General features: G+C 49.9%; 1 protein-coding gene across 1 annotated transcript in view; it reads right to left on the bottom strand.

Annotated features, from left to right (window-relative positions):
* Nucleotides 1–18334, bottom strand: part of LOC146010136 (uncharacterized) — a 56354-nt gene extending 38020 nt beyond the window's left edge. The window contains exon 1 of the mRNA XM_083151075.1: nucleotides 18054–18334. The gene's annotated coding sequence lies outside the window, so the exon portion shown is untranslated. The remainder of the gene's footprint in view (nucleotides 1–18053) is intronic.
* Nucleotides 18335–19280: the final 946 nt, after the last annotated feature.

Genomic DNA, 19280 nt, shown 5'->3' with positions numbered 1-19280 from the left:
TAGAAACCTATGGGGATGCGGCCGGCGGCGCTGAAAGGGGGATCGCAGCAGGGATCGGAGATTCCTGCTGCAGTTCCCCGATGATACATTTAGGGGATACTGGCTTACTAGAGTAGAAGATACCATGTCTCTGGTACATGTACAGCTGCTAGCCAGGGAGTACACAGAGGGTGTCAGAAGGAGAAGAGGAGCTTACAGCGGGATGCGGCTCCTTAAAGCGTTCTGTACATTGCACATTTTAGAGAAATGTAATGACATCATCTCCAAGCGCCAGGCCCGCGGTGATCCCCGCCGGGACCACTGATCGCCGTGCTGGGGACAGCCCAGCACCAAGGTAAGCTGCTGGGCTGCCCCCAGCCCCCGTGCACCCCTCCAGCCATCGTCCTGGAGGTGAATGGATGCCTCACACCGGCATCCATTCACCTCCTCCGCTGCTGTCTGCTGAATATAGCAGACAGCAGCGCAGGCTGTCTGTGCCCCCCTGTCCAACCTGCGGATGCTGCGGTCCCCCATTGATGTAAATGGGAGCCGGGTCGGATGACCCAGTGTACCCATTTACACCGACTGCCCTCTACCCAGGTCATAGTCATGTTCTACCCAGGTCAGGACCTGGGGAAACGGTCGTTTGGTCGACTGAACTAGGTCGACATGCTGAAAGGTCGACATGGTTTTAGGTCGACGTGGTTTTAGGTCGACATGGAACAAGGTCGACGTGGTTAGTAGTAGTAGTAGGTTTATTTATAAGGTGCCACAAAGTGTCCGCAGCGCCGTACATAGTAAACAAAAAAACAAATGACAAGGTAACATACAGGGTGTGTTGAAAAAGTCGGCGTGGTTACAGGTCGACGTGGTTTTACGTCGACATGGAACAAGGTCTACATGGTTATAGGTCAACATGAGGAAGGTCGACAGGTCATAAGGTCGACATGGGGATTTTCACTGTTTTTTTGAGCCGACATGTGCCGACAGGCGGTATTTCATGCCCTACCATCCACTAGGGCATGGAGTGAGATTATAATAGTGTGGCAAGTGAGCCACTGTGCCCGAAGCATTGCGAGCGATGCGAGGGTCCGATTTCACTTCCAACTGTGTTGACATTCGGGTCAAAAAACAGCGAAAACCCCATGTCGACCTTATGACCTTTCGACCTTCCTCATGTCACCCTAACGTCCATGTCGACCTAAAACCACGTCGACCTTGTTCCATGTCGACCTTTCTGCATGTCGACCTAGTGACTGTCTGACCAACGCTTGTCTGACGAACAATCCAGTTCCCAGGACCTGGGTAGAAGTCCCGTGTAAAGGGACACGGCGTGTCCCATTTACACTGCCGCTGACCGGGGTCTGACACGCTGAAGACCCGGGGTTTTACGGCGGTGTAAAAGGGGTATTAATTTTGCTCGTTGCCAAGGAAGACTAAATTTGCTTATTGCCAAGGGTGATTAAATTTGTTCATTGCCAAGGGGGACTAAATTTGCTTATTCCCAAGCCTCCCCCCCCCCCCAAATGAAAGTTAAAAGAAGGCCCCCTCCCCCTCCAAATTAAAGTTAAAAGTACTACACAGCCCAGCAAACACAGATCTAGTAAAAAAAAAAAAAAAACATGTGCACTCCCTAACTAAAGTCTGTGTGTCTGTGAGAATGTGTGTTCATACTTCTACATAACTTTCTGTGATACTGTACTAGTAGAAGATGGTGAAGCAATCTTACAATGCCTCTGCTGAGTCTGCTGTTGACCTCCTTCAGGGCTTCAAGAAGAATCTAGATCTGTACATGACACAGCATCAGCAGCAGCAGCAGCACAAGCAGGCTTGTTTTTCTATTCACTCAGTCTCCAATTAGAAGAAAATATCTCAGCTGCCAAAGGTGGCAGTGCTGAGCTCAAGCAATGCATTGTATTGTATGCAATGTAAAGCGTAACTGATCCGGATCACCATTTTGGGATCGCCGCCTCCCTCGTTCTTTGGAAAGAACCGTTCAAAAGAACCGGATCGTTCACGAACGACCCATCTCTACTGTCAGCTACCACCCACAGAAGCAGCACACAGCCACACACACATATGAAGGCCCAGCCAGCAGTGATACTATCATGTTTGTTAATGGTTTTTTTTTTTTTTATCAGTCTCTTAAGTTTTTAATGAATATAAATCAAGGAGAGAGTGAGCTGGCTGCAAAGCATTTGAAAGCAGCACACATTGACACACAAAAGAAAAAACATTGGAAGATTGAGAAAAACATCGGGGGAGAAATCTAGCGATGTAGATGAAACATTGGACCCTCAACATTGCAGGGTTAAACATCGAACATTGGAACCATAAATCCGATGTTACCGATGAAACATCATATGATCACCCATCCCTACTGGTTAGTACTGAGTAGGAGACCACATGTGCACACCAGGTGCTGTGGGTTAGGCATTATAGCAGAGGAGTGTGGAGCTGCCTGTCACAGCCTATGGGCTGTTTCACACAGTACGGTTCCTGCCGCACGGTGAAATCCCGTACGGTCAGGGAGCCGCGCCGCACTCAGAATTTTATAATGGCAGGGATGGCCACAGCCCGGCAGCCGTCCCTTCCAGTGGTGGGATCCGGCTGCAGCCGTGCGGCCGGGCCGTGGCCGTCCCGTGTGAATGGACACAATAGTGTCCATTCACAACTGCTGAGTGCGGCGCGGCTCCCTGACCGTACGGGATTTCACCGTGCGGCAGGAACCGTACTGTGTGAAACAGCCCTATGTCATGCACAGCTACCTCACCTCATGGTGATTAGTGTGATAGAGGAAGGTTACTACTACTCAATACCAACACTGTCCTAGTGTTGGGGTACATGTCCCCTACCTCACCTCATGGTGTTTGGTAGCTGGAACCAGAGTGTTAGTTTCACTTTCTGTTTTCCAGACACTATCTAGGATTACTGCTCTAGAATGTGGTTTATTGCTTAAGATCATACTTGCCTACTTTTCAAAACTAATTTCAGGGAGATTATGGTTGGTAGTAGAATGTAGCACAGTGCCCATTGAGGGGGGGTGTGTCATGCTCCACCCAAAGGGCGTGTCTAGTTCCATATTTGAAGATATTGTGAATTTGGCACCTAGAAGCGTGGGTGTGTTTTACTACATCTGAGAGGAAACTATTAAAATTACATATCCAAATGTAGATGATCCCCAAAGCAGTTAGTAAGAGCTACTATACTTGCTAAAGAAGAGTCACTAGTACGTGTCAGGGATTGTTCATCTATCCTTCTATCCTTTTTTTCCGAAAATGTAACAGCTACATAATGTGGGCTAGGTGAAATGAGGGAGATTGCTAGACTAATCAGGGAGAGAGGGCGATTGCTGCTATTTCAGGGAGTCTCCTGTAAAATTTAGGAGAGAAGGCAACTATGCATTTACCACATTAACAGTGTAGTGTATTTCTGATTAATTTAAGGTTATCTTTATTTTAAAAATAAACATTGCTTTTCTTTATAAAATAAGGAAATATCTATGCGATTCCAAACTTTTGAACTGGCTTGGGCATGTCTGGGCATGTCTGGGCATCTAGAAAGTACTTTATTACATCACAATGCATAGAACACAACTATTATGACATCACAATGCCCAAACAGAGGTTCTAAATAAGAATGCTCAGAGCTCCTGGTCCTCATTCTGCTGCAGCCTCTTAAGAAGATAAGTCACAGTCTAGAGAAGTCACAGCGGAAATTCATTTCACAAGAGTGTCCAAAGTAGTCACAGCTAACATGCCTATTGCTCAAATATCAGCAACACCACACTGGCCTCCGTATAGGCTTGTGGTAAATAATCATCCGGCGCGAAGGCCCCCAACATCTAAGCGGATCTCACTCTACCCAGAGGCCACTTACCCGACCATGGTCAAGGCTAAGCCGACGACCACGGTCAAGGCCAAGCCGGCAACGGCGATCAAGGCCAAGCCGGTAGACCTGGTCAAGCACAAGCCGGAAGAACGATCCAAGGCGGCAGACCCGGACAAGGTCAAGCACAAACCGGCAGAACGTACCAAGCCAGCAGACACATTAAAGTACAAGGCGGCAGACCCGGACAAGGTCAAGCACAAGCCGGCAGAACAATCCAAGCCGGCAGAACAATCCAAGCCAGCAGACACATTCAAGTACAGGCTGGCAGACCAATCCAAGTACAGGCCGGCTGACCCAGTCAAGTACCTGGTGGCAGAAAGAGTCAAGTCCCTGCTAGCAGACCCATCCAAGTACATGCCGGCTAACCCATTCGAGTACGTGCTGGCAGACCTACGCATGAGAAAGCTGGCAGACCCGTTCAAGTACAAGTCTGCAGGCCCATTCAACATCTTTCCACCAGACCCGGTCAAAATAAAGCCGGCAGACAGATTAAAGACCAAGCCGGCAGACCCGGTCAAAACCAAGCCGGCAGACCCGGTCAAAACCAAGCCGGCAGACCCGGTCAGAACCAAGCCGGCAGACCCGGTCAGAACCAAGCCGGCAGACCCGGTCAGAACCAAGCCGGCAGACCCGGTCAGAACCAAGCCGGCAGACCCGGTCAAAACCAAGCCGGCAGACCTGGTCAAGGACAAGCAGGCAGATCCGGTCAAAATCAAGCCAGAAGACCCAGTCAAAACCAAGCCGGCAGACAAATTCAAGACCAAGCCGGAAGACAAATTCAAGACCAAGCCAGCAGACCCGGTCAATGCTCCCAAATGCCCACCCCTGTCTGTGGCTGATTGCCCAGCTGAGCAGGTGCCCCCTGGCTCATCCAGGTCAAGGGCCTCCAAATTTCTGAAACGTTGTGGGTGCAGCATGAGTTAGACAAAGAGACCCACATACAGGCTTGGGAACCGAAGACAAAGAGACCCACATACAGGCTTGGGAACCGAAGACAAAGAGACCCACATACAGGCTTGGGAACCGAAGACAAAGAGACCCACATACAGGCTTGGGAACCGAAGACAAAGAGACCCACATACAGGCTTGGGAACCGAAGACAAAGAGACCCACATACAGGCTTGGGAACCGAAGACAAAGAGACCCACATACAGGCTTGGGAACCGAAGACAAAGAGACCCACATACAGGCTTGGGAACCGAAGACAAAGAGACCCACATACAGGCTTGGGAACCGAAGACAAAGAGACCCACATACAGGCTTGGGAACCGAAGACAAAGAGACCCACATACAGGCTTGGGAACCTGAGACAAAGAAACCCATCCCATCCCACTCCCCCTCCCCTCCCCCCCCCCCCCCCCCACCCGTGGCTGTTATTGCATGGCTATCGGGCGTGGCCCCTTGGCGATGGGGTTACCAATTCATTCAGAATTGGTAGTGGCACAGCCACCATGGACCAACGCAATATTCATTTTGTTGTTAAGTTAGAACCGTGTAACTGTGCTGTCAGACTCGCTGTGTGACTGTACTGACAACTTTCAGCTTAATTTGCAAAACATATTATTATACTAGGTGATTCATTGCTCCGCCTCCTTAACTTGTGAGGTCCTTTATTGCAGTGGTAGCCAACCCTAGCCCTCGAGAGCTACCAACAGCATACCCTCCAACTGTACTGATTTAGTCGGTACAGTACCGTTTTTAAATGGTCTGTACCGGCTAAATCATAGTGTACCGGTTTTAGGCAACCCTGCGCTGGTGTCATTAAAGGTGCGGGCAGCACAGGAGTGTCTGGACTCTGGCTGCAGTCGCAGAGTAAGGGTTCCACGAAGAGAAACGGTACTTATGTAATATCTGGGCTCCCGTTTTTCTTATGAGACCACGTGTGCTCACCACGCTTCGGGCACGGTGGCTCGCCACACTATATAAAATCAAATCCATGCGTAGTTGGATAGTAGGGGTATGAAAAAATGGGGTGCATTTAACATGGGAGCCCAGTTAATACATAAGTACCTAGGGAAATAGTCAAAATCACTGATCTCCATGGAGGGGGCGGGGCTAAAACGACACGAGTGTCATTTTAGCTCTGCTCCCTCCTCTGAGACCCGCGGATTGCGGCATTTAAATGCCGTGATGGGGGGGGGGGGGGGGGGCTCAGTGGGGGTCTGATTCCGAGAGGGTTGCTCACCCTTCCGGGGGGTCTGGGAGGGGGACCCGATTTTCGGGAGACTCCTGATAATTCCGGGAGGGTCGGCAACCCTGTGTTATTAACTTTTTACATGTGGTAGTGTGTTTCATTCAGTCAAACCTAGCGCTGTATAATTCTTTTTTCTTTTTGGCCTATCAATTTATAGGATACTTACACACTCCTTATACAGCAGCTATAGCTAGACTTGTGGTTCTTCCTTTTCTGTATGGCACTTTAGCAGCACCCTGCTAAAACACCCTGCCCGTGCCGTCACGTGAATAGATGCCCTACACACACACACGACATCTATTCCCATTCTCCTATGTAAGTGCCGGGCACGCCTCCATCGGTGTCGTTGGTGGGACCACCCGTCCCATATTGACATTGGCGCCGCAGTACTGCCCACATTGGTGACACCAGTGAGGCCATCAAGGCCCCCATTGCACCACACTCGTGCTGCCTCCGTGTCCCGGCACCCAGCCCTGATTCTAACTAAATTACTATATAAATACCCTAAGCACCAGGGTGAGAAAACCCTCAGCGGCAAAGGAGTTAAAAGCATTAGGGGCCCATTTATCACAGATCGCATTTACAATGTGATCTGGGAGGATTGTTACCACCCAGGATAGCATTGTAAAAATGCGATCCTATTGGCGGGATGTATCATTCCTGGCGCACAGGGACAGGGCTCCGAAAGGAGCCTGTCCATGCGATGTGCTGAGCCGGGCGCACATGTGTGGTTAGTGCTGACCCCTTACCGACCCCACTAACCGCACTGCCCCAGCGGAAGTGCAATCTATAGCCCATAGGCTACAATGGGCTACCGCCATCTCAGAATGGCAATAGCCCAGGGATGCGAAGCGTTGCTGCCCGATGTTGATACATCGGCCAGCTTCGCATCCCCCCATAGTAACCTATGGGGGAAGCAGCCGGTGGCAGTGCAGGAGGGATCGCAGCAGGGATCAGAGATTCTTGCTGTGGTCCCTCCTGATACATTCCAATGATACTTAATATATTTGCAGCTATTGGCATGATAAATGGGCCCCTTAGTATGATAAATGGGCCCCTTAGCCTCTTCAACACAAAAATAAAACCCAATTATCTTAAAAAAAAACTTATTCTAAAAAGTAGTTTCTCTTAACTATGACCAACCACCTACAGTACCTCCTTATCTCCCCTCCGCTCCCTCACCTGTTGCGGATCTACTTACTCTATGTGCGCGCTGCTGTCACAGCCACGGGGCAGAAGAAACATCCGCGCCTCCATTTTAAGGCATCAACAGAAGAGGTAGGAGCTGAACAATGCAGCCTGCTCCACACATTGAAACGCGTTGGGTGATTCCTGAACATATCTCATTTTAAAAGATAAGCTCCTACAATTTGTGTTTTTATGTCTTACTAATAAAAAGTCCATCAAAATGACGGCTCCTGCAATGTACTTTTACTTTGAGCTGTGGCAGTTTTTACTTTCACTTTCAGCTGTGATTGTTTTTAGCCCACAAACTCTCCACCCCAGCCCCTTTCTGCTCCTACCTCCAATCTCTGTCTTCACAGCTCCCTCTCCCCATATCCAGCAAGATTGAAGCAGATCAGTGTCCCTGCAAAAATTGCTGTCACTTTCTATTTTTTTAGCACACAAAGGAGTAATTTGGTCCGTTGAGTGCCGACTAGTGGTCACTGGCAGTACTTTAGTTACTTATGTAGTATCTGGGCGCTCTATTTTAAGATCGATTCGATGCGATTTTCCATAGGATTCAATGTTAACATGGTCCTGTACATTTCTCCACTATCCAAGTGGGCATAGAGTTGATTTTATATAGCGTGTCGAGCGCAGCGAGCCACCGAGCCCGAAGCGTGGCGAGGGGACGCGGAAAATATTTTTGGGATGGAATCAGTCATTCTAGGATTTACAACATCTTGGATTTTGTTGATGGCCGACCTAGGCATCAGTAGAATGGGGAATTGCCCCAATAGATGCCCCAATAGATGCCTAATGTAATGTAAAGATTTCCCAGGTGGGGACCTTTATGCAAAAAAAAAAAAAAACAGTGTCCACACAGTGAGGGAGGGGGGGGGGGGGTGTCCACACAATAGTACCAATATGTGTTGCACATTATGCCCACACAGTATGTCCCCTTATTGCACATTATGCCCATACAGTATGACCCCTTATTGCACATTATGTCCACACAGTATGGCCCCTTATTGCACATTATGCCCACACAGTATGGTCCCTTATTTTACATTATGCCCACACATTATGCCAACACAGTATGGCCCCTTATTGCACATTATGCCCACACAGTATGGCCCCTTATTGCACATTATGTCCACACAGTATGGCCCCTTATTGCACATTATGCCCACACAGTATGGTCCCTTATTTTACATTATGCCCACACATTATGCCAACACAGTATGGCCCCTTATTGCACCTTATGCCCACACAGTATGGCCCCTTATTGCACATTATTCTCACACAGTAGTGCCCTTTGTTGCACATTATACCCACACAGTATGGCCCGTTGTTGCACTTTATGCCCACACAGTATGGCCGCTTGTTGCACATTAAGCCCACACAGTATGGGTCCATATTGCACATTATGCCCACACAGTATGGCTCCTTGTTGCACATTATGCCCACACAGTATGGCTCCTTGTTGCACATTATGCCCTAATGCCCAGCCAATCAAGAGGGGCTCAGGCTACTGCCTGCCTTCTTAAGGGCATATAAAGTGACATGAACCTAATGATCAGAATCCTGTATCATTTTCGCATGGGCCCTCAGCCTGCTTAACATAACGGGTGGGGGGGATTTACTATGAAATGACCGCTATTAGCTGTCTTGCGGCCTAGCGGCTCCTGATTGGCCGCTAGGCGCCACAACCGGCCAATAGTGGTATTCGGTGGGCGGAGCTGCACTATGTAAACAAAGACAACGTGCTGCTCCTGCTCAGTCCGTCTGGGTTCGGGTACTGTGACGACCCCAGGCTCATAATGTGCATTACTTTTGCCTCATGTATTTTCCGCCTTGAGAAAGGCAGCGTTTAGAGCTTTGCACGGGTCCTGGGGCCACACACGATTCTGCGATCACACAGAAAGCACGCAATAGCAAGGTCCAACGGAACCTTTATTACATAGAGACTAAATAAACATGTAAACCGTAACCACACTATGTACATATATATACAGGTAGCATTACATTAAACACAGTTATGAATAGACCAATATGACTAGAACCACACAAAGCAAGAACCCCTCCCCCAATACCAGGAATATCCACCTCAGGGAATACTTGCGTCTGCTGGATGTTGGTTGCTGGGAGGGCGATGATGGTGTCCTGCTGATCTTGGCCTGCGCCAATCACTACTCCTGGGAGTAGGGCACCCTGGAAAAGTCACCCAGCTCCTGCTGGCACACTTAAGCCAGGCACCTGTGATGCTCTGGTGGGGGCAGTATGCTTGGCTGTGTCCCCATCTACCAGCACCAGGCGGACAGGCTTGGTTCCTGGCAGCCGCCTCTCTCTGCAGTCTCTCAAACTCAACAACAACCCCCACCCCTGGTGCGTGCCCTCTTCAAAACTTCCATCCTCCCAGAATGCTCCGCTCCCCTGGTGACCTCACGGAGTGTCCTGATTGGAGGGATTTCAATCCTGCTCTTTAGAAGGTGTCTCAGAGCTATGTGGAGACCCCCTGTGGTTTTGGAGACATGTAGTCTGCAATGACTGCCCTTAGAACAAAGGCCAGGTAATTATGCTGATAAGGAAAATGTCCACTTTGGGATTGTATAATGAGCCATGTTAACCCCTTGTAGTCATTTGTGATGTCACAGCCCCCTCAGCTGATTGCTGCTTCCTGTGCAGGGGGGTTGTGAGCGCAGGGGGAGAGGGGGGGTCAGTCCTGGCTTTCCCATGTATCACTCACACACTGGATGGCAGGAAATTGCACACATGCAATAAACAGTACATTACGGAGACAGACATCTATCAGGCTCAGGGGTATATGCCCTGATAGGCACAACACTTATAAGAACAAGGGACTACTTCCCGAAACAACTGGTATCTAATAAAGTCACATTTTATTACTATAGAACACACAGTCCTGTGGATAGCTCCATTAGTGTGAGAGGCACGGCTCCCAGGAGGTTGCAGTCTATGAATTCAGCTAAGAGGGTGTCTGTGTCTCTGGGCTGTATTTAGGAATTTTGGGGTGTCTACCCCCTCATGATCCAGGTGCGGGGGTGCCCAAATGATGGTTCATGACAGGTACTGCCGGTTTATTTTTTTGCCAAGACCCCTGGACTACTGCTGGAAAAATAGAGGATGTGATCTTCGCCGGACAGTTGTAAGTAGAATTTCCTTCCACAGGTTCCCCTATGGATTGCGTCGGACACCGGACCCCCGGACCACGGACACCGGACACAGGGACCTACCTACGGGATCAAGATAGATAAGTATCAGTGTGAAATCTATCACGGGTAAGTATCCACTTACAGAGAATCGGTTTCTCTGTTCTTAGGACAGGTGTTCAGTACTTCACATGAAGACAATTCTTTATCAACTAGGTGATTCATCGCGCCCTACGGGCGCTCTTCACACCGTCGTAAGAGGCTGCGCCCCCTTAATTTGTGAACATTTGTATATGAGAAATATGGTTAGAATTGTATGAAAGATGCCTGTATTGCAACTTGAGTTATAGGTGAAATGTGTTAAATAGAGAGCATATGATGTGGAAGGGGGTGTGTATTGTTTTGTTTAATTAAAAAGCGGTTACAGAGTAAGATGTACATTGATAGTGTGGATGGTACAGTGACATTTGTGTGTGGGGGGGGGCTGTGTGTGCATGTTGTTTAGGTGTGTGTGTGTGCAATAGTATAGTAGGGTGTTTCTGAGTCAGCGGCTCCCCACTGGCGGAGGTTACGACACAGGAAAAAAGGAAGCTGGGTAGTGATAGGGGTGTGTGAGTATACGGGGGACTAAAGAGGGGTTTAGGGGTGCCGTGAATTGCAGGAGGGGCGCAGGGGGTGCCGTGAATCAAGGGAGGGAGGGAGGGGGCGCAGGTGTCGGCGAATCGCAGGAGAGGGCGGGGGTCCGCAAAGCGTGGGAGGGGGCGTGAATTGCGTGAGGGGGGGTTGCGAATCGCGGGGGGGTGCGCGGGGGGTCCGAGAATTGCAGGAGGGGGGGGGGCACGGGGCGCGATGAATCACCTAGTTGGTTATATATTCTTGTAGTAGGATGGTAGGATGTTGCTGTCATTCAGAATGCATTTACATAAACAGTAATAGTAGCAGTATAAGGTCTGCCTAAAAACACCTACAGTAAAACAGAACAGGTGTTATATATTATTCAAAGAATTGGTTGATGATGTGTAGGTTGACGTGCACATAGTTCATAGTTGTCACTGGAAAAAAATTGGTACAAGAAAAAATCAACACAGAAAGTTCAACACATGTAAATGTTGACATAAGTGTGGCACTTCATCGGTGTCCATGTCGACACATGAGAATGAATATTAAAACATTCAAAAAAAGAAAAATAAATCTTCAAAAACTCTTGTCAACCTTTTTCATTGTCGACCATAGCCGTGCCAGTGTTTTGCATGTGGCATTTAATCCTGGGGTTGCCGTGAATCACGCGCGGGGGAGGGAGGAGGTGAGGGGTGTCCGCGAATCACGGGAGGAGGGGTCGTGGGTGGATGCCGTGAATTGCGGGAGGATGGGTCGTGGGGGGGGGTGTGGGTGCCACGAATCGTGGGATGGGGGGGCGCGGGGGGTTGCAGTGAATCGCGGGAGGGTGGGTCGCGGGGGTGGGGGGTTGCCGCAATGACAGGAGGGGGGTCAGGGGTGGGGAATAACGGTGGGGGGGTCGTGGGGGGCACCGTGAACCGCGGGAGGGGGGGTCGTGGGGGGCACCGTGAACTGCATGAGGGGGGGCCCAGGGGTGCCGCGAATTGCGGGGGGGTGTGCTGCAAATTCCGGGAGGTGGGTCGCGGGGGGGGGGCGCGAATCGCCACAAGAAAAAAATCAAGAAAGGTCAACACATGTAAATGTTGACATAAGTGTGGCACTTCATTGGTGTCCAATCGCGGGGGGGTGCGCGGGGGGTCCGAGAATTGCAGGAGGGGGGGGGGGGGCACGGGGCGCGATGAATCACCTAGTTGGTTATATATTCTTGTAGTAGGATGGTAGGATGTTGCTGTCATTCAGAATGCATTTACATAAACAGTAATAGTAGCAGTATAAGGTCTGCCTAAAAACACCTACAGTAAAACAGAACAGGTGTTATATATTATTCAAAGAATTGGTTGATGATGTGTAGGTTGACGTGCACATAGTTCATAGTTGTCACTGGAAAAAAATTGGTACAAGAAAAAATCAACACAGAAAGTTCAACACATGTAAATGTTGACATAAGTGTGGCACTTCATCGGTGTCCATGTCGACACATGAGAATGAATATTAAAACATTCAAAAAAAGAAAAATAAATCTTCAAAAACTCTTGTCAACCTTTTTCATTGTCGACCATAGCCGTGCCAGTGTTTTGCATGTGCCATTTAATCCTGGGGTTGCCGTGAATCACGCGCGGGGGAGGGAGGAGGTGAGGGGTGTCCGCGAATCACGGGAGGAGGGGTCGTGGGTGGATGCCGTGAATTGCGGGAGGATGGGTCGTTGGGGGGGGGTGTGGGTGCCACGAATCGTGGGATGGGGGGGCGCGGGGGGTTGCAGTGAATCGCGGGAGGGTGGGTCGCGGGGGTGGGGGGTTGCCGCAATGACAGGAGGGGGGTCAGGGGTGGGGAATAACGGTGGGGGGGTCGTGGGGGGCACCGTGAACCGCGGGAGGGGGGGTCGTGGGGGGCACCGTGAACTGCGTGAGGGGGGGCCCAGGGGTGCCGCGAATTGCGGGGGGGTGTGCTGCAAATTCCGGGAGGTGGGTCGAGGGGGGGGGGCGCGAATCGCCACAAGAAAAAAATCAAGAAAGGTCAACACATGTAAATGTTGACATAAGTGTGGCACTTCATTGGTGTCCATGTCGACACATGAGAATGAATATGAAAACATTGAAAAAGTGAAAAATAAATCTTGTCAACCTTTTTCATTGTCGACCATAGCCATGTCAGTGTTTTGCATGTGCCATTTAATCGTGGGGATGCCGTGAATGGGGGGGGGAGGGAGGGAGGTGCATACCCAATATGACCCTCTCCAGGAGGGACACATTGCTCTGTTTCTGGACTTCTTAATTTATGGATTACCATCACCTGTGCTTAAACACCTTTCTTATCAATTACCCTGTTTAAAATGACAGGTGATGACAATCATAAATTAAGATGGAAGTCCACAAACAGAGCATTCTGTCCCTCCTGGAGAGGGTCATGTTGGGAGGTATGGAGGTTTGGGGCGCTCACCTGGTGTGTCTGGTGTGTAGCTGTGTCTTTGCTGTGTAACATGGAGAGGCAGAGGGTGTCTGGCACTGTCTGTGGGCTCACTGGGCTTGTTCTCTGTCATGTGAGTCAGTCATGTGAGTCAGAGGCTCCACCCAGGGTTATATCTCCAGACACACTTTGAGTGACAGATGTAGCCAAATATATAAGAGATGTAGATGACTGAACTGCATTATTCTATGTTCGCTGCACGGACAGCTCAGTTCCTTAGTAGAATGCCCACGAAACATACAATAATGTTTCCAATATTCAGAGCTCTCCTGGCTGTGCTATATGTCACTCTGGCCCTTATTCTGGTTGGTGCGGTAATATCCGCGTGCGTTCGTGCCGCCGATGTTTTGTGTCTGCGCATGTGCAGAGGTGTCTCTGTGCATGTGCGAGCGGGACGCACGGCCACATTCCGCATGAAATGTGTACACTACGAACAGGGGGTGGAGAGGGGTGTGAAGGGCTGTCTGGGCTCATTACCATATGTTTACACCCCGCGTTTCATGGGCGTTCCCATGCAAACGCTGGGCGTACGTATGGTAATGCGGCCGTGACGCACGTGTAGGGGGCGGACATATGACATTGCCGGATGTCAGCTGCCCGCCCAGATCCCTGCTTTTGCACGGAGAAATGCCCGTGTGGTCTGAGGTTGCGGGAGCTGCCTGGCCACTCGGTCCTGCATTCGAAGGTCTGCGACCATCGAATGATGGGGGAGGTTCCCTGAGATGGAGGAGGTGTATTCATGAGAAATACACGTGCGGTCCGTTGGGACAGCTTCTTACAGCGTACGGACGGAGTTGGCGATCCGTATGGAAGGCGGATTTTAGGACGCACGGTGCTGGCCGCATATTCGGATCCGGACGCACCGATCAGAATAAGGGCCTCTGTCCTTAATAAATCTTTCTTTCAACACTTGCCTGCTTATCAATCTCACCATATACTGCAGTGAAAGTAGACAATTTTCGGAAGCGACTCTGCTCCCTTAGTACTGGACGTTGCTGGAGTAGGTTGCTACGGTGACAGTTACTGTTGTCGGGCACTGGCTGACCGGTATGTGTAGCTACTAGCTAGCGGTGAAACCCTTTAGGTATATGATCTGTTTACTCAAATGCAGGATCCTCAATGTAAATTAGTCTGGACGTTTTATGAGGTAATCCTCACTTTAGCTGGATCATAGTGTAACTCTCTGCCGGAAGTCTTTGCTGTGCTGTATAAATACTGTCCTGTATACTAATGTACTGTTCCTCAGCTAAGGCTGTGTGATGTTCCAGCAGTATAGCACTAGGTATATCACGCATAGGAAGCTGTGCTGGCTCCCTGACTATCAATTCCTGCAGCTTGATTCTATTAGATCAGGGGTGGGGAACCTTTTTTCTACCGAGGGCCATTTGGAAAATTTGAAAACCCGTCGGGGGCCATAAAAAAATTATCAATTATCGGCATATACGCGTGGGCATTATACACAGGGCAGCGGCATATACATGTGGGCATTATACACAGGGCAGCGGCATATACATGTGGGCATAATACACAAGGGCAGCGGCATATTCATGTGGGCATTATACACACTGGCAGCGGCATATACATGTGGGCATTATACACAGGCAGCGGCATATACATGTGGGCATTATACACAAGGGCAGCGGCATATTCATGTGGGCATTATACACAGGGCAGCGGCATATACGTGTGGGCATTATACACAGGGCAGCGGCATATACGTGTGGGCATTTTACACAAGGGCAGCGGCATATACGTGTGGGCATAATACACACTGGCAGCGGCATATACGTGTGGGCATTATACACAGGGCAGCGGCATATACATGTGGGCATTATACACAGGGCAGCAGCATATACATGTGGGCATTATACACACTGGCAGCGGCATATACATGTGGGCATTATACACACTGACAGCGACATATACATGTGGGCATTATACACAGGACAGCGGCATATACATGTGGGCATTATACACAGGGCAGCGGCATATACACGTGGGCATTATACACAGGGCAGCGGCATATACATGTGGGCATTATACACACGGGCAGCGGCATATACATGTGGGCATTATACACAGGGCAGCGGCATATACATGTGGGCATAATACACAAGGGCAGCGGCATATTCATGTGGGCATTATACACACTGGCAGCGGCATATACATGTGGGCATTATACACAGGCAGCGGCATATACATGTGGGCATTATACACAAGGGCAGCGGCATATTCATGTGGGCATTATACACAGGGCAGCGGCATATACGTGTGGGCATTATACACAGGGCAGCGGCATATACGTGTGGGCATTTTACACAAGGGCAGCGGCATATACGTGTGGGCATAATACACACTGGCAGCGGCATATACATGTGGGCATTATACACAGGGCACCGGCATATACATGTGGGCATTCTACACACTGACAGCAGCATATACATGTGGGCTTATACACACTGGCAGCGGCATATACATGTGGGCATTATACACAGGGCAGCGGCATATACATGTGGGCATAATACACAAGGGCAGCGGCATATACATGTGGGCATTATACACAGGGCAGCGGCATATACATGTGGGCATTATAAACAGGGCAGCGGCATATACATGTGGGCATTATAAACAGGGCAGCGGCATATACATGTGGGCATTATACACAGGGCAGCGGCATATACATGTGGGCATTATACACACTGGCAGCGGCATATACATGTGGGCATTCTACACACTGGCAGCGGCATAACACTAAACATGTGGGCATTATACACAGGGCAGCGGCATATACATGTGGGCATTATACACACTGGCAGCGGCATATACATGTGGGCATTATACACACTGGCAGCGGCATATACATGTGGGCATTATACACACTGGCAGCGGCATATACATGTGGGCATTATACACAGGGCAGCGGCATATACATGTGGGCATTATACACAGGGCAGCAGCATATACATGTGGGCATTATACACACTGGCAGCGGCATATACATGTGGGCATTATACACAGGGCAGCGGCATATACATGTGGGCATTATACACAGGGCAGCGGCATATACATGTGGGCATTATACACACTGGCAGCGGCATATACATGTGGGCATTATACACACTGGCAGCGGCATATACGTGTGGGCATTATACACACTGGCAGCGGCATATACGTGTGGGCATTATACACACGGGCAGCGGCATATACATGTGGGCATTATACACATAGGCAGCGGCATATACATGTGGGCATTATACACACTGACAGCGGCATATACATGTGGGCATTATACACACTGGCAGCGGCATATACATGTGGGCATTATACACACTGGCAGCGGCATATACATGTGGGCATTATACACACTGACAGCAGCATATACATGTGGGCATTATACACACTGGCAGCGGCATATACATGGGGCATTATACACACTGGCAGCGGCATATACATGTGGGCATTATACACACTGACAGCGGCATATACATGTGGGCATTCTACACACTGACAGCAGCATATACATGTGGGCATTATACACACTGGCAGCGGCATATACATGGGGCATTATACACACTGGCAGCGGCATATACATGTGGGCATTATACACAGGGCAGCGGCATATACATGTGGGCATTATACACAGGGCAGCCGCATATACACGTGGGCATTATACACACGGGCAGCGGCATATACATGTGGGCATTATACACACGGGCAGCGACATATACATGTGGGCATTATACACACGGGCAGCGACATATACACGTGGGCATTATACACACAGGCAGCGGCATATACATGTGGGCATTATACACACAGGCAGCGACATATACATGTGGGCATTATACACACGGGCAGCGGCATATACATGTGGGCAGAGACACCATAAAAAGTGACAGTGTGGAGGAAGGGGGGGTGTCACCCCCAAACAGGTTAATGTGATTATGTCTGATTATGAGAATCAGATATAATCACATTAACCTGTTTGGGGGTGAATCCAGGGGTAAATGACAACCCCTGGATGTGTCAGTCACTGGGGAAGGGAGGGTGAGAGAAGCAGCATTGGCGGGCGCGTCTTCTGCACATCTCCCCCGCCACCTGCCCGGCTATATTACCGATTAATCAGCTGCCCGCCCGCCAATATAACTGATGTATCAGCCGCCCGCCCGCCTATATTACTGATGTATTATCATCCGCCCGCCCGCCCTCCCTCCTATATTACATACCAGGCGCCGGGGATGGCTGCTACTGCTGCCGCCGGGGAGATGTGTAGAAGACTCGCCAGCCAATCACAGTGGCTGTGGAGGGGATGCGCCGGCAGTGATTGGCGGGCGCGTCTTATGCACATCTCCCCGGCGGCGGCAGCAGCAGCCATCCCCGGCGGCTGGTATGATATATAGGCGGCCGGGCGGATGATACTTCTGTAATATAGGCGGGCGGGGGGGCCGGACATACTGGGTGCGGGGGCCGTATCCGGCCCGTGGGCCGGAGGTTCCCCACCCCTGTATTAGATAGTTAGCCATTCCCCTCCTTTGCTATATATATGGGTGTCAGGGCGGGACTCACCGCACCTCTCTTATGACTGCGGATTAGTATTCTCCTGTGACTCTGGCCGGGACTGCCCTCCGGATGCTGCGTCACTGCTGATTCTCCACCTCAGAGACCGCCTGTCAGCACCGCTGTCCGCCCTGCCTGCTGCATAGCTCTGCCTGTTACACATCTCCTCAGGGACTCTCCATCTTCCCCTCACAGACTGCACAGCACAACTGTTCCTCACTCTCAACTGTCTCCCCTGACCCTGGTCATGTGACCAACTCCTGACCTCTTCAACAGTTGCAGAGACTGCTGGGAATTGTTCATTTCTCAGACAATGACCCCTGTGGGGATAGCATATGTTTATAGCACAATATATCTTATATTAGTATGGCATTGTATGCCTATAAATCACTACATGCACATATATATATATAAATGAATCACATTAGTATGTGTGTTTATTTAACTATTTTTAATACTGTGGAACTACAAGTGCCAGCAGGCCCTTTAATGCCCTGCATGCTGGGACTTGTGGTTCTCCAAGTCCCAGCATGCGGTGGAGGCTTGCTGGGACTTATAGTTCCACAGTATTGGACAATAGTTCATTCTATTTTTTTAACACCATTTTATCAGCCCGGGGACAGCACCAGGCTTCAGCCTGGCCAGGTAAGTCCTGGAGGGGGGGACCCCTTTATTGGGGGGGTCCCCACTCCCCCAGGACCCCTGGCCAGGCTGACTAGTCAGTAGGGTTAATGCTTTGGCCACGGGACCTTATATAATAAACTAGGTGATTCATCGCGCCCTACGGGCGCTCTTCACACCGTCGTAAGGGGCTGCGCCCCCTTAATTTGTGAACGTTTGTATTGTGAGAAATATGGTTAGAATTATATGAAAGATGCCTGTATTGCAACTTGAGTTATAGGTTAAATGCGTTAAATAGAGAGCATATGATGTGGAAGGGGGGGTGTATTGTTTTGTTTAATTAAAAAGCGGTTACAGAGTAAGATGTACATTGATAGTGTGGATGGTACAGTGACATTTGTGGGTGTGGGGGGGGGCTGTGTGTGCATGTTGTTTAGGTGTGTGTGTGTGTGTGTGTGCAATAGTATAGTAGGGTGTTCCTGAGTCAGCGGCTCCCCACTGGCGGAGGTCACGACACAGGAAAACAGGAGGCTGGGTAGTGATAGGGGTGTGTGGGAATAAGGGGGACTAAAGAGGAGGGTGGGAGATACTGTGCTGCTTCTGCCAGTGGGTGAGGGTCC

This window comes from Crinia signifera, chromosome 6, assembly GCF_055691185.1.
Source record: "Crinia signifera chromosome 6, ASM5569118v1, whole genome shotgun sequence".
NCBI classification, from domain to species: domain Eukaryota; kingdom Metazoa; phylum Chordata; class Amphibia; order Anura; family Myobatrachidae; genus Crinia; species Crinia signifera.
Note: the sequence above shows the minus strand (reverse complement) of the source record. Positions and strands in the feature narration are given on the sequence as shown.